At 45.4% G+C, this 24,323-nt stretch overlaps 3 non-coding genes across 3 annotated transcripts; all 3 read left to right on the top strand.

Moving 5' to 3' along the window:
* The first annotated feature begins 4,228 nt into the window (after positions 1 to 4,228).
* On the top strand, positions 4,229 to 4,310 carry TRNAS-CGA (transfer RNA serine (anticodon CGA)). The gene has a single exon. It is a non-coding gene; the product is annotated as a tRNA-Ser (tRNA).
* A 1,023-nt stretch (positions 4,311 to 5,333) lies between these two features.
* TRNAS-CGA (transfer RNA serine (anticodon CGA)) lies at positions 5,334 to 5,415 on the top strand. Its single transcript has one exon. It is a non-coding gene; the product is annotated as a tRNA-Ser (tRNA).
* Positions 5,416 to 11,973: 6,558 nt separating this feature from the next.
* Positions 11,974 to 12,055, top strand: TRNAL-UAG (transfer RNA leucine (anticodon UAG)). The gene has a single exon. It is a non-coding gene; the product is annotated as a tRNA-Leu (tRNA).
* Positions 12,056 to 24,323: the final 12,268 nt, after the last annotated feature.

The raw sequence follows: 24,323 nt of genomic DNA on the forward strand, positions 1-24,323 counted from the left end.
TTAATATGCAGAAGTAGTTGCAAGTGTGTTTTTGAAGGCAGGGAAATGGAGGAGATAGAAATAGAACGGTAGGATAATGGTAGAAATATGTGAAGTATCTATACCCTTTGTACATTTTATATTAAAAATATAACTTAAGTACAGAAAATGCACTCTTTTAACAGGGACCTGCATATCTAACCCACTTGGACAGCAAACACCTACCATGTTTAATGGAAGTTTGAAGGTGGGAGCGGTGGGTATGTTGTAGTTAGAGTCCTGGGCACCTGGCGTTGTAGATGCTGATTACTAGCTATGCCCCATATATACCGGTCATACACAGAACCGGTGTATGCAGCCCCTATATATATGCCTCTGTGAGAGAACGCTGAAAGAGATATCCATTAAGAGCTGTGTGGAAATGCAGTCAAATTATGAAGAATTACCATGCCCAGTAGGTCTATTTATCACTGGATCCTTCCGCCTACGCCTCCATCCATCCTTTACCCATACTTTATTCAACTATTCACCCACCCACCGAGCCACTAATCGATAAGGCTCTTTGCCCCACTCTATAGCCTAGCATCTCCGACTCCCGCCGTTTGTTCCTCCATCTTTGCTCCCTCCAGCCAATTGACAGTGCGTGTAGCCTGCCATTTCTACATTTCTGTCTCCCTCCGTCTTTGCTTCCTCCAGCAATTTAACTATCTTCTTAGCTTGCATCCCTCTCTCCCATATCCCCTCTCCCCCACCCCGCAGCCGCCCCCATTCTACCTGGCCTCACCCGCTCCCCACTCCCTTCCAGTTTTACCCCTCCCTTGTGCTCTGGTGATGTAAGACCCCCAGCCGCCCCCATTCCACCTGGCTTCACCCGCTCCCCCCTCCCTTCCAATTTTACCCCTCCCTTCTGCTCTGGTGTCGTGAGTGCCCCCCCCCCCCCCCAACCCACACCATTCTACCTGGCCTCACCCCTTCCCCCCTCCCTTCCAGTGTTACCCCTCCCTCGTGCTCTGGTAATGTAAGAGCCCCCCCCCCCCCCCCCCAGCCGCCCCATTGTACCTGGCCTCACCCGCCCCCCCCCCCCTCCATTCCAGCGTTACCCCTCCCTCGTGCTCTGGTGACGTCAGACCGCAGAGCCGGGCCCGCTTCCCAGGCTCACACCTCTGCCTCCCCTCCGGCCGCCCCCATTCTACCTGGCCTCACCCGCTCCCCCCCCTCCTTTTAGGTGTTACCCCTCCCACGTGCTCTGGTGACGTAGGAGGGCCGCGACCGCAGGGCCGGGCCCGCTTCCCAGGCTCACACCTCTGCCTCCCCTCCGGCCGCCCCCATTCTACCTGGCCTCACCCGCTCACCCCTCCCTTTCGGTGTTACCCCTCCCTCGTGCTCTGCTAATGTAAGAGGCCCGCCTCGCCCCCATTGTACCTGTCCTCACCCACTCCCCCCCCCCCCTCTTTAGGTGTTACCCCTCCCACGTGCTCTGGTGACTTAGGAGGGCCGCGACCGCAGGGCCGGGCCCGTTTCCCAGGCTCACACCTCTGCCTCCCCTCCAGCTCGTGGCCTCGTCGCCTTCTGTTTATGACTATTACCTCCTGCACTTTGAACCCTCCGCAGTGACTGTGAATATGCGCAAGTGCCCGGGAGAGGTGCTCGCGCGGGGAGGCGGCCCTTTGATCTTCACTGGACCCCCGGGGGCTGCGCGGGAGGGGGCAGGAGCAGGGCCCGTGGGCCCGGGTCAGGCCTGAGGCTCAAACTTTCCCAGGGTGTCTGAACATGCAGTTGGGGGGGTGTGAGGGACCGTGGGAATGAGACACTGAGCCTAGAATCATATTAGCAAGTGTTCCAACTCACAGCATCTTCATAGGTCTGGAATATCACAGAACAAGCAATATTGGTGGTACAGGTAGTGGTAGATCAGTATAATACGGCTTTAAAGTATGCAGTTATCACATGTGCACTGTCTGCAAGGTGAGGGGTTAGTGCACGGGCGTAGAGCTGCTCGTGTCAGGGAGGATTCTGACATTACCAGAGCATATCCAATCCAGACATCGCCTAAAGCAGTGATACTCGAAGTGGGGGGACCGGGCCGCCTGCAGCCCTCCGGACCTTCACATGTGGCTCACATCAGTCAGCACCTACATTCAACAAAATAAATGGGGAAGCTTTTATGTACAAGCTAACTGAACTGGAGCAAAATATTCTAAAGAAGTACCCTGCAACATTTAGCACCCAAAAAGCCCCACTCCCATCTTACTACCATCAATGCTGTCCTCGGTCTCTCCACAGACCACACTTTGGGTCCCATCAGTAAAACATTTGGGAGCATCTGTGGTCTGAAAGGTCAGGTATGCGCATTGTGAGGGGAGATGTTCTTTAAACACACAATAGTGGATGGAAGTCTGAACTGTGGCCATCGCTGTAGATGGGCTCCAGTGATGTACCGCCCTCAGGGGCGTGGGTATGTCCAGATGTGGGTCCCATGTTCCCCGTGCCTCTGTAAGCAAGGTACACCCAACTGACAAGCCCCAATCAGGGCGAAACCGGCCTTGGTTTGCTTGTGTTTCGGTTCAAGGAGGGTGTGGTCTGGCAGTGTGGGCTGGACTGTTCCTTTCAGAGCAGGCTCACGCCTGATTTGCATAAGTTGGGTCGAAACTGAGGCGCTATGGTGGGCAAAAGAACAAAGAACATTAAACAACTTCCATCTGACCACTGAATAAAGGAGGAGAAGAAGGGAAGCCTCCACCTACGATTGAAATCATCTCCGTGAGAGTGAACTAGTCTTAGTTGTCATAAGGGGTTATTAATTATATTTTATTGTGTTATTATTTTTATTTCATTAAATACTTACCGGGTTTTGTGGTTAAGTTTCTCTGAGGGACTGTTGGAGCCCGATGCATGCCTGCACCTTGAGGTGGAAGAGAAGAGGTTGTTAGAGACGGGAATGTGTATATATCATGTGATCAAGGCCCGAATTGGGGGTCGAAAGGCGTTAAGGCGGATATGCTGGGCAATAAAATACTCACTGAATTTGCACAAAGAACTTCGGGCCGCTTTCGTCTTTCCTGCAAGGAATTGGAGCAGCAAAGATGCTGTTCGAGGCGAATCCTATGAGATATATATATATGTATGTATGTATGTATATACATATATATATATATATATATATATATATATATATATATATATATATATATATATATATATATATATATATATATATATATATATATATATATATATATATATATATATATATATATATATATATATATATATATATATATATATATATATATATATATATATATATATATATATATATATATATATATTTTTTTTTTACCAGTGTGCCAGCCAATCTTTTTTCTGAAAACCGACATTGGGAAACAGAAACGTGCAGGAATATATATATGTATATATATATATATATATATATATATATATATATATATATATATATATATATATATATATATATATATATATATATATATATATATATATATATACATACATATATATATATATATATATATCCACTCTGTTCTGCCTAGCTCAAACATATATATATATATATATATATATATATATATATATATATATATATATATATATATATATATATATATATATATATATATATATATATATATATATATATATATATATATATATATATATATATATATATATATATATATATATATATATATATATATCCACTCTGTTCTGCCTAGCTCAAACATATCCCAAAATTGCGGGAAGAGTATCCGCTGCATGGTGCCACATAATTAGCCTTTTCCTGCTGCATAATTTAGAGAGCCATGCCGCATAAATATAGATCATTGGCGGCTAAGACTAGTGTCACTGACAATGTAACGCGCTGAAGAGGGTTTGGGGGCTGCCAGTATGGTGATGCAACCCATATTTCAGAGGGATCGGTGAACGATTGCCCATATTTTCAGTGCCATGTGAAGTACGGTTTTTACCACATACACCAAAGGACCACTTGGGGCTGGAGGAGGAATGTTGGGCATTTGCAGTTCCTGTGTGCATTCACGTACACGGGTTGCTATTGCCATGTGCAGCGCATTGTATGTACATACAACTTCTTTAATTTATCAGGTGATTTCACTTTGTATGGGTATAAATGAATAGTGAATACACTCGTGTGTAGCACGTGCATGCTCGTCACGCGTTTTCCAGCGGCTCCGTGTTCGTAAAAACAAACACAAAAAAACACCGTACAGCTGCTGTGATGGCCGAGTGGTTAAGGCGTTGGACTCGAAATCCAATGGGGTTTCCCCGCGCAGGTTCGAATCCTGCTTACAGCGACTACTTTTATATAAAAAATATTTCCGGTGAAACTGTGATTAGACACAGGGCAAACTTTACAGTGTATATGATGACTGCAATGGTCGCTCATGTATGTATCCATCTACCAATCCGTACGCGTCAAGGCTCAGAGCGTGTGTTCGAAGGGTTATTGCTTAATGTACATACAAGCCCTTGGAGGCACCAAGTGCATTGGAAGTGTACGGGGCTGGTGGGTTTACGATGTGCCGTGAGTACACATAGGATGGCACGGACGTACCTATTATTAGTGCGGCGAGTGCAGTGGCACCGGGCCCGGCACCCTTGCTACGTCACTGCGGAGTTAGGTGGGACGCTCTTTGGAGGGTGTACACACAGGAGCTGATGGTGTTACCGATGAATGCGGGGGTAACGGAGCTGATGCCCCCATGCACACAGGAGAAGATAGGGGTTTTATTTGAAGTGCCGATACACAGGTGCTTTTAGCGTTACATTGTGCATCGTTTAACGTTGCAGTGAATGCCAGCGTCACGCGAGCGCTCCCTTACTGAGTTCAGTGTGTATCCAGGGGCTGTGACGACTGCACTCAGTCCGGCCACTGGGGGCAGGTGCACAGTATATGTGTAAAATCTGTTCGTTTTACAGTGTGTGACATATGTGCAGGTCAGCCCTCAGAGTTACCGAGTCTAAGTATGCATAGGCGCCCTTAGAGTTGCAGAGTTCGGTGTATACGTAGGGGTTGTTAGGTTTAGAGTGTGTTGTGTGCAGGGCAGTATGTGCACAGGTCGGCTGCCAGAGTTCCTGGGTTCAGTGCATACATGTCGGCTCCTGCTTCCAGCAGTGTACAGTGTTTGTATACGTTAACTTTTAAGACTATTGAATACTGATATCCGCCTTACAATGTATCATATATGTGGGGGGTCACGTTGTGCAGTGTCTAGCTAGAAATGCCAAGCTTCATTGCGCTTTACGTGTATGACAGCGGCATTACGGGCGTGTTTCTCAGTGCTCGTATAGGACAACAGTGACGTCGTGTTTACAGAGCTGCGATGGCCGAGTGGTTAAGGCGTTGGACTCGAAATCCAATGGGGTTTCCCCGCGCAGGTTCAAATCCTGCTCGCAGCGAGACAAAGTTTTGCATGAACACCATTCGGTTTTGTTTAAACGGTTAATTCTAGTTCTAAACGTTTAGACAATTTCCACACCCAGGAAGTGTTTTAGAGAGCAGGTGGCTCTAAAGGGTTCGTAGTCTGGATCTGTCCTGGCCGATCTTCACACGTCACGAAAAGACGATTTTATTGCAGCAACTGCAATTTTTACCAAATTTTTACCAAGCTATTGGGCAAATTTAAGGGCCTGTTCCCAGCTCCGTAATAAAAGAGGGTAGGAATGCGCGGAGACAGATTACCGGACATCTGTGCCTCACCACAGACTTTGAGTGACGCATGATGCTAATTTTTATTCATTGTCTGAAAACATGCAGAATAAGCGATGGCGACAGGGCACTGCTGGGACATGCCCCGTCCTTCCGTTACATTTTTTTTTTTTTTTTACTGCAAACCTTTTGATGGTGCTAATTTTGCCTCAATTACAGTAGGCGCTGCACTAATTTATATCTCATCCAAACCCCATGGGAACCAGGACATTTGTGCACCAGCCTGACTGCCATACACCTTTATTGATGTGCTACCTTCTCACTGAAGCGCCAACTGCGACATAACGTTATGGCTGTTTTAGGGTGTTACCTCCAGTTTTTCCTCCAAGCTCTGTATGTATGTGGCATTTCCATAGAGCACGCGGCTGTACAGAGTATAAGACAAGAACTGATAGACAGAATGCAGCACACATGGAAAGAGAAAAAAATGATGAGAAATAAATAATTTCTCCTCGTATTGCCATTCTAAGCCCAGGTATTACCTGGCCTTAGTTTTTTGCGTTGCCTTGTAAATCTGGGGCAGTGTCAAAAAGCAATGGGTGTTGCAGTGGAACACCCACAGCAACACCCATTGCCTGCCCCTTTGCCGTAGCAGCGGAAAGGGGCATAGTTACAAGGTGGCGTCAAGTGGCCTAGCACCACCTTCTAAATATGGGAAATGGCAAAAGTTCACCGAAGCGTCAAAAAAAGTGACGCTTCGGTAGCAAAAGGGGCTTGTAGATATGCCTATGTTCTTTAGAGAGGTGCGTCTTCAACTCTTTCCTAGATTGGTTCCGGTATTAGGGACGTTCTGATGGATACGTGGATGTTGTTCCAGATCTTGGGGGCATAGATGGGAAAGGAATGCTGCCTTGTATTTTTCTTTCTTGCACGTCTTTGGTTTTTAGTCTTATAGTGTCCTGGAAGCGGGTGTGCCGATAGCCAACCGCGATGATGAGTTTGTCTGCAAAATGTAAACGATGAAGCTAGTTTTGAAGATGGTGCAGGTAGGCGTGGGAGGCCAATGGAGTTCTCTCAGGATGTGGGTGATGAGATCATATGTCTTCAGGCCCTGGATGATGTGTGTGTAGGGTTAACTTAACGGGTGCCAGTGTGGAGTCTTGAAGGCCATGGAAAAGCATATACCACTGTCCAGATGCAAGAGTACAAGGGCTTTAACAGCAGTTCTAGAGTTGCTTTCTAGACAAAACAGTTTCACTTTCTTTAGAAGCGAGCGCTCCTACCAGAACATCTCTGCTTTTTGGACAATGCGATCCTCGAGGGCGAGGTTGGTGTCCAGGGTGAATCCAAGTGAAGTGGCATTCAGTGAAAGAGCACAAATCGCATGACAGATTATCCCGTAAGGTAAATATTAGAATCCAAGGTATTCTGGACGTGAAGCGACATATGTGCAGTCCTTGATAAGCTGCTAACACACGTGCTTCAAAGATTTATCTTAGCGTGACGGCCCACGATGGATTCTCTCGAACGAATCCGTCGTGGGCCGTCACGCTAAGATGTGTGAACAACCTGACGGTCCTTGATGTTTTTTGATACTTTTATTTCCACTTTGGAATATCAGCACTAGTATATGTACCATTACATTGGCCAGTTCTTTCTTAAACTTGACTGCACAACTGTATGAAAAATCATCTAGTATAATTGCCCTGATGAAGCTCCCATGGTTGGGGAGCGAAACGCGTTGGCTGTCCTGTGCACTTTGAAAATACGAAAATAAAAAGAAAAATATATTTTTTGATAAAAAACTCTGGTCCTGTTGATTCACTTTGTGCTTGGTGCTGCCTCCATTCTACTTTATACCTCGCCGACAAGACCTGGAACACCCTCCCTACCCACCTACGTCAAACCCAAGACCTGCTCGCCTTCAGAAGACTCCTCAAGACCTGACTCTTCGAGCAGTAGCAGCACCCCCCTCCCCTCAGCGCCTTGAGACCCTCACGGGTAAGTAGCCTGCTCTACAAGTATTCTGATTGATTGATTGATTGATTGATTGATTGATTGAGGCCTGCATGATGTGTGGGCAGTGTCAGAGGTGATTGATGTATGAAGCAGAGAAAGCATTAAGCTAGAGTTGTATACCATCAGCATATTGGTGAATCCTGATGGTGTTGTCTGTGAGTAGAGCACCTGGTGGTTCCATGTAGAAGTTGAAGATGATAGTGACAAGTATGGAACCCTAATGGACTCCACAAGTCATGGGGATCTTTTGGGACCTGGGGTAACCATGTGGGCAAACTGGTATCAATCGGAAAGGCAGGAGGCAAACCAGTGAGGAATATTGCTTGTGAATCCCTACCAAGTCTCCAGGGTTCCTATAAGAGTGACATGGTGGACGGGGTTGAAGGTAGCTGAGAGGTCAAGCTGTCTTGGGCATAGCCTAAACATGATTATATTGTCCTAGATATCATCACTTTTTGAGATTTTCTGATGTTACATTTTCTTTAACAAGGTTAGTCAGTGGAAAAACCCACTCATATTTTCAAATTGTAAGTATTACTTCTTGAGATCACTTTACTTAATAAATTCGGGACCTGCAAGTGCCTAGATATCCTATTGGGTGATTATCAATGCTTTATAAACCACGATTGATTGATTTATTAATAAAGGAGAGCTGTGAGTAACTCTTGGCATATTCTGTAGCATAGCTTTGGATGCCTTACAGCTTTTGAAGTGAGTCCAGGTACTTTCAATATAACTTGAAGTTTTGGGTATAATTAAGACAAAACCCATAGTATTGCAGCAAAAAAGCCTAACATCACATCAGTGACTCACCATGCAGAGACTGCCCATTATATCAGAGTCTAGATAGAAAAAAAGAAGAAAAAGAATAAAAAAAATATTTTGAACAACTTAAGGGATACGTCAGCATCGATTTATACTCTGAAATTTTAGCTTCCAGATCACAAGGGTGGTCTGTTGAGATTTAGGCTGCAGATTGTAGGCTAGAATTTTCTCGATTCCAGTAGACACAAGTGATGAAGACCTTACTCTAGCAAACAATATTCTGAAACAGAAGTCTGAGGGGATGATTATGCTCCAATATTCTGAGCTGACTTGCTCCATGGTATTCTGATGGGTGATTGTCATTAGGTCTTCTTGGAGCACTGTCATTTCTCAGGTCTCGTCTAGTGATGCAGCACATGTGCTGCTCGCTTGGCGAGATCTATTGTCGTCGATTTTTCGTTGGAAGGGGGATAGGAGATGTTCACGCGTATGGACAGGAGAGGTACACGCGTGGGTCATTTCAGCACAACGCGTGCATGGCACACTTTAATTTTCCCTCCCTCCCTGTCACGTGCTCAGCGAAAGGTCAGAAATGAATTTCACTTTGTCGCGTTCAATGAAAAAGCTGACTTCCTGATGAAATAAAATTGAAAAGTGACTCACTCCATGCTACCGGAAATTGCAGGGAGGGCTCGGACTGTGTCTGTGCAAGTCTGAGGACAGGTCAGACCCTGAAGCAGGCTGGCAGCGTCGTGTTACTCAACAGCACGCGCTGCATTTGTAAACATACATTAGCTTGACTGTTGCGTTTCCATTGTGCATATTGTCTATTCTTGAAAAGAAAGAGACGGAGAGGAGAGCCCTTTGGAAGTGAGTCCAACTCCACATTTTTGTAGTTTTGATTGAACCAAAGTGATAGGATTTCCTCAAAAGCACCACTAACCTACTTTGCCTTGGGACAAAAAGTTAGCGGCCATACGTGCCCATTTATTTTTTTGCAGTTTTATATAGCGCAAAAGCGACCCAAAGGTACTGGAGCGCTTTACAAGAGCACCAGTTACATTACACATGGAAATGTAATTTTTTTTAAAGGCACAGGGACAATAAGTGATCTGCCCAGAATCACAGGATGTTGAGCCAACGCTATGATTCGAAGCTGTTCAACATCTTGTCAGGTCGGACTTATTCAGCCAATATCGTATTCCTAGTCAACTGCTCATTCGTAGCATGCAGGGACTTATAGACCCATACAAAACACGGGGAAGCAAAAATACAAAAAATCTCGCAGTCTCTCCCTACTGTTTACTCCTTCACAGTCTTTTTTTAGGATCTCCCTGACCCCGGAACTGTTCCCTCCCTCAGGGCAGGTGTCTTTGGACCTCCACCACAGGCCCCTCTTCCATCAGATGCCACTCCAGATTTAAAACTTCTCCCTGAGTGCAAATGGGTTTATTCTGTCGTGGCATGAGGTAACCCCACTATCTCCCTAAATCTCCCCCTCTTATTCCAGGTATACCCCCTTCACCCTCCATTTATATCCCGTAAACATCACATCTTCATATAGGGCCTCCTCGGGACTGCCTGTCTCCTTACCTTTCAGCCCTACGAGCCCCCACCCCAGCCCCCCACCCCCAAGTACTAGTGGGTACCCTTTCTTATCTTGTAAATGGCAAGCAACAGCGTAGCAGCTGTGCTGGTAGGACAACTTTAAACAAAAAGTGGCAAAGCCAAGAGGTCTGACCTTGGCAAGTGTACAGTATTGTGTTTTATTTGTATTTTTGCAAACATATGCAGTATACAATAAAAAATAAAAACACTGGAAAACATTGGAAAAGTCAAATGTAGTCCCGAAGCAGCCACAACACACCAGCCTAGCACCGAATTGCACTGCTTTCCATGTCTGTGGACGTGATGAGGAACAAGGCATTAAATATATTTTCTCAACCGAAGACAAACATCTCTCAGAGATGTTCAATGATCGTGGCCACGTTCTTTCCTGTTTGGGACACGCCACGGAATACAGGTAACCTACTTTTAGCCTCATCACGCTCTTAAGCTCTCGAGTGACTGGCGTGAACAAGCATTTGCAATGCAAAAGGTCTCGCATTTACACGAGTTTAAGCTATTGGCATTGTAAATGACAATTCCTTTTATTTATGTTTTAAAAACAAAAATAAAAGGCATTGTTATTTGCATTGTCAATAGCTCAATCTCGCGTAAATGTCAGACCTATTGCATTGCAAATGCTTGTTTTTTCTTGGCACAGCATATAATAGGGTGCTTTTAACCGTACCACTCTTACTCATCCTGGCCCTTATTTATTTTGACAGTGTATTTGCGATGAGCGTCCCTTCAGCTGTGTAGGAACGTATCATGTGGACGGCTGGCTTTTGCTCAAATATATTGTTGCACTGCATTTTTGATTCAGATCAGAAAAAATGCAGGGGATGGGCATTGTTCCACTCTTGTGCTCCAGGGGGCTACAATATTTAGCAGTTGCTGCAAATTTTAACACATTAGATACATTATCAAGGCCCCCATAAGCTGCGAAGTACAGCTAAAGTCTGGCTTGTTTGTAGAGGCAAAGTGGACTTCCAATGGCTATTTTTTTTTTTTTCTTTTTTAATACCCAAACACAAATGCACTTGAGAAAATGGTCACTATAAAATGAACAGACGCTATCATACCTCATTTTAACAAATATATTTAGGAAAGTGTTTCAAACGGCAGACTGGAACCCATTTTTACACAAATTTGTTTGGGATCCATCCACCCCCAACACCTCCCCCCACACACCTCATTGCCCCTTAAATGTTTTTCTCTCATACACTAGTTCATTGAATAAAATACATTCAAAACACCAAAATGTTGGGCAGCGGCTGAACTCGCTAGCACCTTGACCCTGAATCTATTCCACCACTATTGTTGCAGTAGAGTGAAGGAACCATGAGGTCAACAACCAGAGGCTTCACATGTGTCTTGGCCAGCCCTAAAGACGTCTATGAAACCTCGCCTCCCTCTTCCTCCCCTCATCCGCTCCCCAAGGCCTCGGTTAGATTTGCTCTTTAGAAATATCAACAACATTCAAAACACAGACAAAAACCCTAACAGTCCAGGCAGCTGGGTTTAGTGTTTCAGAGCTACGGTTGACACTGACCAATAGGAAGCGTACACCAGTTTAAGAACATTATTAACTTAGAGTTTCAACTTAGCAGTGAGAAAGTAGCCGCTTTGCAATACTTAGTTACACTTGTGCGTCACTGCTTTCTTGGGTGCAACAGTGTTGCTTGCTGCTGGTAAGAGTGCGTCAGCGGGTGTGTGCCTCCGGTGTTGGTCTGCGGGGCGGGGCTTTGGCAAATTGTCAGCAGTGTAATCCGTCAGTCCTGACAAACGCGTCCTTCTCTGAGTGTGTAGGTTTCTCTCCCTAGCGTCTCTTCTTTTCTTAGATCACATCAATAAACTTTATGGACCTGTTTTCCCCTGTTCTTAGACATGTACAAGCAAGTGTCGACTGAGTAACATGTGGTAGCGTGGCCGAGCGGTCTAAGGCGCTGGATTTAGGCTCCAGTCTCTCTGGAGGCGTGGGTTCGAATCCCACCGCTGCCAACGTTTTTGTTCCTTGTTCCACATAAATTTACAGCAAATCATGGTTCAACCCAGTAGGAATACCGAAGAAAAGAGCATGTTGATTGTGGAACAAACTTGATCACTTTGTCTTATTTTGTCCGTGTACTTTATTTTAATTACTGAAGTATTGTATTCTCTCAGTCTAGGTCTGCTTGTATTAATTACAGAAGTTGCTCTACCTTTCCTATAATTGAACATTAATACTTTCTGATGCTTGCCGTATACATGCTTGAAGAAAAAATATATTTAAAAAAGAATATATGTATTTTTTTATTTTTTATTTATTCATTTCCAACTTCAGCACAGCACTCCGGGATAGAAGAAAATCGGTTTAATCCATCAGGCCAAAATCGGACAGGACACGTTTCGGTTGCTCTTGACAACCTTTGTTAACATTTGTTTTGCCTACATTACAAATCACAACATAAATAAAAGTAAGTATGAATTTGAAATATTCGTGTTCATGGGACAATTAATACATTATGGCTGCAGTCTTGAACTTTTGATATAATTGAAACATATTTTGCTTATAATTAGTTAAGTTATCAGCTCCATTATTCTTCCAACTAGAATAACCGAGGGGCATATTATCAAGGGGGTTTATCTCTGCTTTTTTGGCTTTAAAAGCCAGGAAAGCGGAGATAAAATTATCTTCCTCTTACATAGCTGTCGCTAACACCAGTTAGCGACAGCTAGTAGGAGATAGCAACCACCTTGGGCCCCACTTTGCATGTCAGTGATATTTATCACTAATGACATGCAAAGTGGGCGTGCCAAGATGTTAGCGACTGGAAACAGTCGCTAACATCGCTATCTCCTATTACCAACTTATGGAGATATTTGCGCTAAGCGCGAATATCTCCAAAAGCTAACACCTGCCCTGAACAGTTCTTAGTTGATATAAACAAGGTGGTCCCAGATACTAAAGCGAATAAACCTTGACTGAGTAGCTTAAATGAATTCAAAGAAATTATAACAACATTGTTTTTATTCAGAATGTGTATCGTAAAAATTATTCATAAAATACATCCATAAAATAATCACATTTAATGCCCCTAAAAGAATGGACGGGGAAGGGTAGTGTTGGGATAGTGAGGGTACTGAATGGGTAATCGAACAGTGGTCACTGTGACCTTAATAAACCAGAAATAATGATTAATTGGCAAACTGAGAAATACAATTCATTAATAAATTAGAACAAACTCATGCCTCCAAAAAACAAAATCAAAAATGATAATTCATGGAAGAGGCTGAAATTCAGAGGGAAGTGTCGACGTTTTGACCCAAAATGGTGCCGGCTGAAGTGAAACCTTGCTAGAGGGTCTTCATCAGGACAAGGGCACGAGAAGGGGCAGTGTATCTGGTCTTGGGAGACGTAATCAAAGATGGAGCAGGAATCCGTCACATGGATCAAGATCCTGAATTCAATTATAAGGCTGTAGGACACAGGGAGGGGGATATTTATTTGTGTGATATCTCTCTTCAAGGGTGCAGTAGAAATTATTCTGTCACGTTCGAAGCGCTATATTCTAATGGGGGGATGAAGGTAATAGCAACCATCGAAGGCGTCCGGTTTCTTAAAATAAGATCTGAAATCTCATGGTGACGGTGCTACACACATGAATGATAAATCTGTTGGCGAGAAAATATCAAGGGCGATCACAGGGGTTCGGTCTATCCACACTAGTCGGCATACGCCGTCAGAAGGAGAAGGAAGGTTGATTAAAAAATCGTGGTGAAGTAGTCACACACGTAAGTACGGAATCTGCTCGGAGGAAAATCGCAGGCTTCTACGGGGGTTCTGTTCATCAGAACCCCTGTGGAAGCCCGCTGGAGGGGTCGTGTCTCATTTTTAACTAACCCATGCAGCCGGTAGGAGTCCCCATGGCTCAGCATGGTCTTGTTTAAATGTTGTGTCCAGCATTGATGCAGTGGCAAGAGAAATACACACCCTGATGAAATTGCCTCAAATGGTACAAGACAATGAAACATGTTGGCTTGTGGGTTTGGGGTGTATGATTAGCAACCGATTCCCCTTCCTCTTTTAACCAGTTAGGCTGCACTAAGTTTAAAGAATAAAATGACCAGTTACGTGCATTCCTAACTTTATAAGACACTTTATTCGTGGTTTTCCTTCCTTTCCTTTCTTTCGTTCACTGCACTTGATTGCACTCACATTACATTTGTGTTTGGACACTTTCTGTTGAGGCTTGATGACCGCCGATGATGAGAACAGGGCAATTCTGGTGAGTACCAACCAGATATCCCGATGGTGGTGCGCCCGTGAAGGGTAATCTCACCTTTTCACATTTTTTAAGCACAGTAAAATCACTGTCGTTTATTTTTGTTTGACTGTCAATGTGGGATGCTAGTGAATTCTTTTAAATTGGCCTATAAAAAGTGTACTCTCTACCCCTATTATCATTTAAATGCGGGGAGATAAAATAAAGGAAAAAGTTTGATAAGATGTACTTAAAAAAAAAATATATAAAGGCCTATTAGGACTTGGTCACGTGTGTTGAATTGGCCAAAATTAATGTCAACAGCTTTTATCTGTATCAAACCCCTGACAGCCACCAAATCTACATTAAGAATTGAATTTGATGAGAGTAAAAAAGTGGGTGCTGTAAACAGTGTTCACTCTATGGAGAGAGTTTATTCTGTACCGCGCTGTTTGCAGACAGTGAAGCTCTCATGAGAAAAACACCACAGAGTTTTAAAAAGTATCTACTAAGAAGAACAGTGTACACTCTATGCAACACTTGTAAAAAAAAATACCATTCGCTTAAAATAACGAAGATCTGAAGGTGCAGCGTCAGCCATTATGTAGGGGAGATGGGCAGGACTGGAGGTAGGGGGGCAGGAGTGGGGGCTGTATCGGGGTAGGGGACGCAGGGGCAGCAGCTGCGGGAAGATTATGGGAAGAAAAAATGTACCCAAGTGAAATCAAGAAGTAAAATTAAAGAAATTAAAATTACGTTAAATTATAGAAAAAGGGGGAAAACAGGTGCCAAACAAATTAAGTAGGGGAAGTCCAGAGGGAAAACCAAATGAGCAGGGGGCAAGGGGGACACCAGGCGGGCTGGTGACTGGATCGCATGTGTGTCTACGGCGGGCTGCTGGCACAAACCCCGGAGAAGGGAAAGCTCCGCAGCTGGGCAATGCGATGATGGAGCAGAGCTGCTTCGGAGAGTGGTGGCCTGGTCCGGAGGTATAGGTTTCACACACGCTCCCCTGCAGTGGCAGCCATTATGTAGGGGAGGGGGTGGGACTGGAGGTATGGAAGCAGGAGCGGGGGCTCTGTCGGGGGGAGTGGCAGCCAACATGTTGTTGCTGTAACCTAACATGAAATAAGGAACTTAACTCTTACTGGAATGCAGAGGCGCAACTAGAGCCAAACTTCGGGAGGTGGGGGGGCTACTGAAAAAGTCGGGGGCTGATTCTTGCAGCAATCTGAAGAGTGGAGATGCAGGGGCCGTAAGAAGGGGTTAAAACACAGCAAAGCCTCATTAGCAGCAAATGGTCTTTTAAGGACCTGTGAAGTACTCAGTGCGGTTGTGTGTGTGCCCGTGAAGCCGTCTCAGCCCGGGCTGCCACACACGACCAGGGGGGTAGGGCTGAAGACCCTTTGAGCCCAATGGGCAATGCACGCCTGCTGGAATGGCTTCGGACTCTTGTATAAAGATCCTGCCCTCCAACTACAACCTTAATTTGTGCAGATGGTTTCCGGTGCTCCCACCAGCACTCAATTGCCAACACCAGTGCTTGTGAAAGTCTGCCATAATGTGGCCCTGTCTGGCTAATTTAGGAATGACTAAAGCAATAGTCAATTATTAATTCAATATACACTAAAATGCCTTTTACCTGTCACCCAAGCCATTCTTATAGCTTTAGGTGCCTGGAATAGTCTGAATTGTCACACTTGTAGTAGTGTGACGGTTAGCAATTGTGTTGCTATTATCACTGGCAGCTTGGCAGGGACAATGGGTGATGCAAGCTACAGGCGACTCCCGACTACGGTACTGGCACTTTTATTTTTATTTATTTTTTACAAATGAAACACTGCACAAGACCAAGTAAGTACATACACTCTGACATGCAGCTACTTCACCACCTACAGTGCACATGTCCAAGAAATGCAACATCTGAAACAGGGGCCATTGCTGCAGCAGGTGCAGTGGCACCGGGCCCAGAAGCCTGAGAGGGCCGCTGAACCCTGATCAATGATGTATTTCTCTGTTCAGACAGTGGCCAGGCCGTTGCATAAGGACCCATGGAGCACTGGCTATGTTTATGGGTCAAATATATGTGCGACCCGCACTCACATTTCATCAAAATGCATTGGGTTGAATACATTACGAAACGTGGGAATCCGACATGCTTTATTAAAGGCTGCGGCATTATACATGCATTTGCACATTGGAGTTATCATGTTTCACCCATTCCACTAAATGGACCATAAAAACCTTTAATGAAGATTAAAGCGAATTAAGATTGATTACTTTTGGTTTACGATGATTTTTATCATTCAGCAAAGGGGTGGTTGCATCCTGGGACTGATATTTTCAATATCAGCTTATTCGACATATGTGTCCATAAGTGCTCTAGGACACAGCACTTACCAGGATAGCACCCCAAAATGACTACATTTGATGAACTTTGATTAAATGTGAGTGCGGGTCGCACCTATATTTGTCTAGTATACTTGATGTCCTAACTGACCCAGCACCTGAGGATAAAACGAATTCGATTACAATTTGAATGAACAGTAATTTATTTAAGAAAATGAGTGGTATCTTGAACTGTTTTTGTGTTTCATAGTTGAATTTTGTTATTTTACATAGACGGTTGAGTTCTGTTTTGAAGTATTTTATTTATGTTTAGTAACACACCCAGTGGAGAAACATGTGGTAAGAAAAGGCGTGGCATTGGGAATATAAGCCGTAGCGGGGTGAGAGCTATGTAAGAACTTGTTGCAATTTGTTCAGCAGGAGCGCAATACGAATGATTTTGAAATGGAATGTTGAAGGTAGGAACTGGATACAATATAGCGCATGTGTCAAGCAAAATGAAAGTTAACAACAAACGATAACTTTGACTCTAAAGCGGTTGAATTTTCAATGCGATGTGTTTAAACAAACAGTGGATTGTGTTGCGTTAAAAGAAATGAAGGTTTAATTAATGGAGAGTGTTTTTTAAGTTTACACAGCCAAGCTACTAGTTAAGTATGTTTTGTTTAGAGGAACTAAAAACAATTTTTGATACAATGTTTTTCTTTACTTCAGAGTTACCCCTGACGAAGGCCGAAGGGCCGAAATGCATTGGGTTAAATACATAATTACAAAACGTGGCAATCCAACATGCTGTATTAACCCCTTCGCTGCGGCGGCAATTCCGTCGCAGCGTTAAGGGGGCGGGGGGGCCGCTCAGCCCGCCCATGCTGGTGACGGAACCGCTCCGTCACCAGCTGCGGTCGCGCTGTGCTCATGACGGAGCAGTTCCGTCACAGCCCCGTCTGCTTAATGGAACGCTCAGGGCAGGCGCCGGATCCGCGCCGCGCAGGCGTGCTGAGCGGGTTGTGACGGAACGGCTCAGTCATCAGCACAGCGCGACCGCGGCTGATGACGGAGCGGTTCCGTCACCAGCAGGGGAGGGGTTAAAGGCAGCAGCATTATACATGCATTTGCACATAGGAGTTATCATGTTTCACCCACTCCACTAAATGGACAATAAAAACTTTAATGAGGATGAAAGCGGATTAAAATGGATTACTTTTGGTTTACGATGATTTTTATCATCCAGCAAAGCGGTGTTTTGATCCTGGGACTGATATGCGCCTATGGGTCCACATGGGCCCCTTTATACACAGTAACGACCAGAGGGGCCTCGCCAGAGACGGAGAAGCGCAGGGCCCCCCAGTGGGGTACAAAGGCCCGAAGAATGGACCAGCCAGCGCCTCGGGTCAGAGCTTCGGAAGGAGCTTGAGTGTGTGGGGGCTATGGGAGGGGAGGGCTCTGGACACAGGCAGTGAAAGGAGTGATTAGTAAGGCATCAACACGTGGCTAATGAAGGAGAGGCCAAGCTCGCCCTCCAGGTCACAGCAAACAATGCAAGGCTGCGAAAGCGATGGCGGGCTTGCCTCGAAATGACTTCCAACCCCATCTACTCCTCCGCGCTGCACGTTCACTTCAAAGAGTCCTGTTTCCGTTTCTCATCTGTTATCACAAGGCTTGAAACAATGTGAGCAGCATCAGTTGAAATTGTATCAGATGTCTGCCAAGAAGAATAGCTCACACTGCAGAGGAAACCCCCAAAATATCTGCGAAAACAAGAGAAAATGGTTTCTCAGTTTAACACCAAATATGTTCAAACTGCAAACACCTTCTCGTTGTAGATATTTATTTTCAACATTGCTGAATGATTTAAAAAAAGAAACAATAAATAGAAATATGTAGGGTATTTGCCCTACTCAACAAATGTCTCCTTCTCCCTGGTTTGTGCACCTTAACATGAAAGATTCTGCAACCTGCTGCCCCTACAGGCTGTTTTAATGATAATGAGGTCAACAGAATGTTTGCATCACGTTGTCCCACATGAGCGTCCATACAAAATGATATTAAGTAATCCTGTTGGTATAAATCTACCCAGTACAGGGGCGCAGCTATCACTGGGCCAGCAGGCTCAGTGACACCGGGGCCCAGCGGCATTAAGGGCCCCTGCGATCAAGTTATGGCTGGATCTTGCTACCCAAGCTGTGGACAGGGGGCCCATTTTAATGTCTTGCACCGGGGCAACAGAACCCCCGCTACACTACTGACCCAGTATTATGTGAGCAACAATTATGAGTGATAATTAGGAATTTTAAATGGACAATACAGCGTTTGGAACCTCGCTCAGAACTTTTGCCTCCCTTGGCCAATCTGCATGGAATTTCTCAAAAGATTTCTAAATTGTGCAAAACTGTTTTTTTTTTTTTTAAGTTTAGTGCAAATTCACCAAGCTTGCTTTACAGCATTTGGTTCACAGTAGTAGGTTTGTGTTGAAGAGCATTTTCAGGCCTGGTGTTTGTTTTCTGAACTCTACAATTAAAACAACTGGGGACTTTTTATTTATTTATCACAAGTGCAGTAATTCTTCTAACAACACGATGAATCCGCACCAAAAGGTAAAAAAATTACATTTGACTTGAAAAGTGGTGCGCAGAGTGGTCAATGGAAAATGTCTTTTTTTCATTAACACCCTATATTGACATTTTGTAAAGAAAGAAAGAAAGAAAGAAAGAAATATTAGCATCGTCCATTTGATACTTTGGAAGGGCTAATGGGTGTAAGGTGTGGTCAAATGGCATGACGTGGTACAAGACACTGCATGTCCCAAAACAGCACTCAGGGAAATCGCATTGGCCATATGGAGTAGCTGAAAGCTGCAGGCTCTGCAAAGCAGCCAGTGTGGACCAAAACCAATGCTAGATGCCCACTGGGCACCGCAGAAAGCCATGCACGGAAAACACTAGGAGCAGATGGCAAGATATAGGGCATGGTATAGCACACACTCAATGCACATTACCACTGGGCGTGCCCACTGTCCATGTCCTGCAGGCACAGAGGAGGGGGTTCTCACCTGGTGTGGTTGCAGTCTCACTGCTATGCAAACAATGGTAAAAATACATTTACTAGCAGAGGCTCTACCCGCCATGGCGGGAGCCGGCGATATGGCGGGGAGCCAGGGGCAAATGGGGAGTATGGGGCGGGGTCGCCCGGTCCTTCCGGGTGCGGGCCGCGTGGATTGGTCGGCCACACTCCCTGCCCCGGAAGCACTATTAGTGCTTCCGGGGGAGGCGTTTGTGGAACCCTCCCCTACTTAAGCGGCTGCATCGGGGCAGGCGGGTCTCTTCTTCCTGCCTGCCCCAGTGCATGGTATTCACGGACTCTCAGGAGCTGCACAATCTATCGTGGAGCTGTTGGGGCCCCCACCATCCCGGATCTTGTTAGGAACCTCCCTTGGAACCGCTTAGGTTACAGAGTTTACCCACCCACCATCCCAAAAAAGATAGGTTTCTGAAGGTTGTATTAACCTGAGGTTCCGTGACAATTGTAAGTGGTGTTTTCGACTCGCACGAATATGGTCGAGTCTGGTATCTATGAACCGCAAATGACGAGTTTAGTAAGTGTGCGCAGTTTCGCTGTGCTAACTTAAACCGTTCGTTTGTTATGTGGGTTTTTCATCTGTACCCATGGGTTCCATCTTAGATACGGCATCCATTTTGTCTCTTGCCCTCAAGTAGCCAGCGAACGGACGCTGTCCGCTTCGCGACCCTGGGACTCCCAAGATATTTGCGGAAGACACATGTTCTTTGAAAGTGTCTTTATGACGAGGGGGATGCTGCTGTAAGGCAGATGGCGCCGTTTGAGGCTCATCTTGCCGCACGGGCTTATTGTCTCAGCCGTGCATCTCATTAGGCACGTCCCTTTGATGCCTGTATCTCGTGCTTCCCGATACCTCCCCTTTTACACCCTTTCCGATCTCCCCACTGTCCCCGTCTTCCTCTGCACCTGTCTTTGTTCCTATTTCGATCTACTTTACTGCTGATTGGAATTTGCTAATGATGGGAAGATGGGTTTTTACAGTTGGGAACCGCCAAATGTTTCCGCACTTATGTTCCGGACCTTGTGTGTTTCGAAGTGACCAAAGCGACCCCTCTGGGAGCTAAATGTGGGAACCGGGTTGTAAACTTTTGTGTTCAATGTTATCCTATGGGTAAAAACTGTATAAAAGGAGCGATCCACAGAACCAATTTGAAGCAGTCTCCCCGAATTACACTCGATGTACTTCCTGTGACTTCTGTGTTCCCTGCAGCAAATAAACCTTGAATCTTTGACGCCGAAGGAAGTGTCCCGTGTCTCTGTGACTTGTACGCCGGAGCAGGTTACCCACGAAGGTTTCAGGTGTTGTGCCCTGGCACCGCTGGGTCCAAAAGAACCCAGTCCTTCAGTTGGCGCCCAACGTGGGGCTGCATCAGTGGTACCGGTCCAAGCCCGACGATCGTGAGGAACTTCGTGTGAAATCTCCGAGGGAAGGTGCACCCCGCTTCATCGATCCTGTTGTCGAAATAAGTGGCCCGAAGACTTTTCCCGCGAAGATTCCCGCCTCCTGACGGCTGCGACGGACTGCTGCCCTGACTGTAGACCTGTTTTGGCGCCTGGCGTAGACCTTGGTATAGCGAGACGATTGATGGGCCTTCCTGAGGACGCCATCGATCTTTGAGTTAAGTATTTGTGGGTCGCTCCCAGAGTTCTTGGTTGTTGACACTTTAGCGAGTGTTTTTGTTGTACACGCTGTGTGAGTGTTTTTGTCGGTGACACTTTGCTAGCGTACTTTGTTGTTGTATTATTTGACGACTGCAGCCGCCAAAAACCGAGGGTTTTGTTCTTTGCTGGGACTTGGTAAATCCCGTAACCCTTGAAGTTTGTGAAACTCGGCTAGTGTGCAAGATGCCTGGTCGCAGTACTTTGTTCAGTTCTTTTAGACCTTGTGGTGCGGATTCCCTGCTGGAGGACTCATGTCCGATACCTCCGGTTGGAACTCCTACTTATGACTTATATAGCAAACATGGGCTAGGCCCGATTGCTTTTAACGATTATTGGGTTAAATATACAAAGAAAGACGGCGACCTTCGTTGGCCACCTCACGGTAGCTTCGAGGCGTCGATCTTAGATAATTTGGAAATAAAGTTGTTCGAACGTAAATCAAGGCCGGCCATGTTTGATGCCTTTCGGTTGTGGCGCAAAGAAGCCCGACAGAAAGAAATAAGACAGAATAAACGTAGTCAGCAAGATAATGTTGCTACTATAGTGAAGAAAGCTGAGCAGTTTCAGCGTGATAAGGAGGATAAGGATAAGGAAGTGTTTGAGAGGCTACAGCGTATGACCATAGATAAATGCTATCCCGCTTTGCCTACGGAGTCGGATAAGAAGGAAGAGGCAGTTGAGGATCCTTTAATGTCCTATCTTATGAAGTCGCCACCTCCGTACGTACAGGGTACCGCAACTCCTGTGGTCCCTGCCGTACCTGTTCTTCCACCTATTGTTCCTCCACCAGTTCCTCAACCTGCACCCGCTCTTCCGACTGTTCCTGCACCTTTGTCTGTTTCTATTCCTACTGCTCCTCCGCTTCCACATACTCCTGCTCCCGCTACTGCTCCTGTGTTGTTAACCCCTGTTGTTGCTACTGTTTCTACTCCTTCTCTTGTTAGTCCTGTGTCTTACTCTTCTCCCTCTACTCGTAATCGTAATTCTCCCCTTGCGACAAACTTCTTTCAGTCGCTCGGACCTGTTTTTGGGTCTGCTGGTTCTGATGGTCCTCAGAGACGTAGTCAGCTTCCTGGTAACAGAGAACGCGTTGCGCTATACAACATGGCGATGGGTTGGATGGTAAACCCTCTTAGAAATCCACCCCGTGTTGTCCTCGAAACGTTTAATCAATTCAACATACCAACTCAGAGATATGTGTTTGACGAAATGTGCAAGTTCCTTCATGATCAGATAGTGGCCGATGCGCCTGACGAGGTGCTGACCGCCCTGTCCGAACTTCGGCTTCAGTTCGCAACTGGACTGATAGTAGATACTAATGTTCGACGTGCTATTGAGCGGTTGCTATCTCTTCGTCCCGCTCCTATTCCTCATGCATTGTTCGTTGAGGACATTGAAAAACAAGACGAGTCTGGCCAATATCCTATGCGTGAAGTTCCGCCGGTTTGGATACCAGCTGATCCTAATGCTCAACCTCGTCCGATAGTGGCACATTTTGAGAGAGTGTGGATACACCTCCCATGGAAACGATCGGAAGTGCTTCAGGTGAAACAATCTTTGCCCGATCCTCGTAAAAATCCTACTGGGTATTATAAGGAATTATCGCAGCTTGTAGATGCTACGGTGATGAATCTTGCTGATATCGATATGTTGTTTGGCAACGTCGTACCGCAACCGGTATGGGCTAAGATTCGTCACCAAGATCACGCTACTGAATTAGGTGGTGATTGGGCTGCCATTACAGCGGCAGACGCTGGACAAGTGGCTGCTACTAAACCCGATCAATTGATTACTGCTCTTCCTCAGCGGATAATAACGTTAATGAAAACGCTTATGCCAGCTATGAGGGTAAATTGGGACAAGTTGTCAGCCTGTAAGCAGAAGAAAGATGAGAGTGTTTCCGACTTCTTTACGAGGTTCGAGGAAGCATTCATTGATCATAGTGGACAGGATATGGGTACTGAGGGTGGACAGAGGTTGTTTGTGGATAAATTTGTGTCGAACTTGTTGCCCGATCTCAGCAATAAATTAAAGAATTCAGAGAGTGCATGGGCCGTTTCTACCTCGGCTCAGATTTTGGCTACGGCACAATATTACGAGAATAGAGAGAAAGAAGAAAATGACCGTGCTGATAAAAAGACGAAAGAGCTAAAAACTAAAGTGTTGTTACAACAAGCATATCCGCCACGTTCTAATCAGAATGCGTCTCAGCAGAATAGATCACAGTCGCAATCGAATCGATCGCAGTCACGTAATGATTCCTCTTTCCAAAGATCCTCGTTAGGGTACAATCAATGTGCTTATTGTAGACAGGAGGGACACATTAAATTCAATTGTCCTGCTTTAAACGAACGTAATAGTGGTAATTCATCCAAAGGAGGCCGTGGTGGTTCACAGCACGCATCACGTGGTAGAGGTCGTGGTGCTCAGAATGATCGTTCTGGCAATTCATCAAATTCTAATAACTGTTTCGATCAACGTGGATCATCGCAAGGACGATCTGCACAGTACAATGTAGACGATTATTACGTCGATCAGGGGACTGACGACAGTAATTACTAGGACAGCCAAAGACAAGGAGAGGGAGTGGTATCAGTTCCGGTTGATCAGAGAGGGCCTTACGTCGCAGTTGCTACATCGGGCGTCGTTGAGCCTTTTCTGTTGGACACTGGTGCAGCGAAAAGTTCTATCATGCATTCGAAACTCCCTGGCGCACCTTTGTCTGGCTTAACAAATGTTTCCGTTGGATTCTCTGGCGCCCCCGTTAGCAATCCAGTTTCGCGCCCTTTGCCCCTTAAAATTGGGCCTCGTGAGCTCGAAGCTCCGTTGATTTTGACTACTGGTTGTGGCGAAAATCTTTTGGGTCTGGATTTGCTTAAACGTTTGTATGCAACTTTGTATTGTTCTCCTGCGGGTGTAAAGCTTACGTTAGGAGAGAG

This window comes from Lissotriton vulgaris, chromosome 12 (assembly GCF_964263255.1).
Source record: "Lissotriton vulgaris chromosome 12, aLisVul1.2, whole genome shotgun sequence".
NCBI classification, from domain to species: domain Eukaryota; kingdom Metazoa; phylum Chordata; class Amphibia; order Caudata; family Salamandridae; genus Lissotriton; species Lissotriton vulgaris.